The following is a 1633-nucleotide window of genomic DNA, read 5'->3' on the forward strand; positions in this document are numbered from 1 at the left end:
CCCCGAACTAGATCGAATTCGAGTGCCACTTTGGCCGGTGATCGAACCTAGTCCATACTCTCTCCGGAAACAGCCCTTCCGCAAGCCCGTGGCGTATATCATAGATGGACGTCAAGACCGCATTCCTTAACGGGAATTTGCTCGAGGATGTGTACATGACACAACCCGAGGGTTTTGTCGATCCTAAGAGTCCGAGGAAGGTGTGTAAGCTTCAGAGATCCATTTATGGACTGAAGCAGGCTTCGAGGAGTTGGAATCTTTGATTTGACGAGGCAGTCAAAACGTTTGGCTTCCTGCGAAACGAAGATGAGCCATGTGTTTACAAGAAGGTCAGTGGGAGCGCAGTGGTCTTTCTTGTGCTTTATGTAGATGATATATTGCTCATCGGAAATGATATTCCTACCTTGCAAGGAGTAAAATCCTGGCTAGGATCGGTCTTTTCGATGAAGGACTTAGGAGAAGCTGCCTATATTCTAGGAATCAAGATCTATAGAGATAGATCGAGAAGGCTTCTTGGTCTAAGTCAGAGTACATACATTGACAAGGTCTTGAATCGGTTCAAGATGCAAGACTCCAAGAGGGGTGCCTTGCCAATGGGACATGACGTTGCTCTTAGCAAGACTCAGTGTCCAAAGACACAGGATGAGCAAGAGCGCATGAGTAGGATTCCATATGCCTCGGCAATTGGATCCATCATGTACGCCATGTTGTGTACTCGTCCAGATGTATCATATGCATTGAGCATGACTAGTAGATATCAATCTACACTAGGTGAGGTTCACTGGATTGCGGTCAAGAACATCCTTAAGTACTTGAGAAGAACTAAGGACTTGTTCTTGGTATATGGCGGATTGGAAGACGAGCTCGCTATAAGTGGTTATACCGATGCTAGTTTCCAAACCGATAGAGATGACTTCAGATCGCAGTCAGGTTATGTTTTCTGCCTGAACGGTGGGGCTATCAGTTGGAAGAGTTCCAAACAGCTAACCGTTGCAGATTCGACTACAAAAGCCAAGTACATAGCAGCATCGGAGGCAGTTAAGGAAGCTGTTTGGATCAAGAAATTCGTGGGAGACCTGGGCGTTATTCCTAGCATTGCAGATCCCATTGAGCTGTACTGTGACAACAATGGTGCGATTGCGCAAGCTAAGGAACCCCGGTCACACCAGAGATCCAAACACATACTCAGGCGATTTCACTTGATCAGAGAAATCATCGACAGAGGAGACGTGAAGATAAGCAGAGTGTCGACAGATGATAATATTACCGACCCATTGACGAAGCCTCTCCCTTCGTCAAAACATGATGGTCATGTTAAGGGTATGGGGATTAGATGCTTGTAGGATAGATCATAGAGCATAGTGGGAGATTGTTGGTTGTAATGCTCTAGGATAATTCATGATATGACATTTTACTTTGTATTGATTCATTGATTTATGAATGCATTATTTTTCCGTTATACGATTAGCATGTTTGTTGTAATTCGGCATCCTTGAATCATTAGAGAATGATTCTAAACTCCCTAGTCAGTCAACATTGTGGGAACAATGTTGAATTAAGACTACCATGAGGAGTGATCGATGCATTGGATGCATATCACAATCATGGGTACTCGTTGTGAACAAGTGACTGG

The sequence above is a fragment of the Tarenaya hassleriana genome, unplaced genomic scaffold, assembly GCF_000463585.1.
Source record: "Tarenaya hassleriana unplaced genomic scaffold, ASM46358v1 Cleome6, whole genome shotgun sequence".
NCBI lineage: Eukaryota > Viridiplantae > Streptophyta > Magnoliopsida > Brassicales > Cleomaceae > Tarenaya > Tarenaya hassleriana.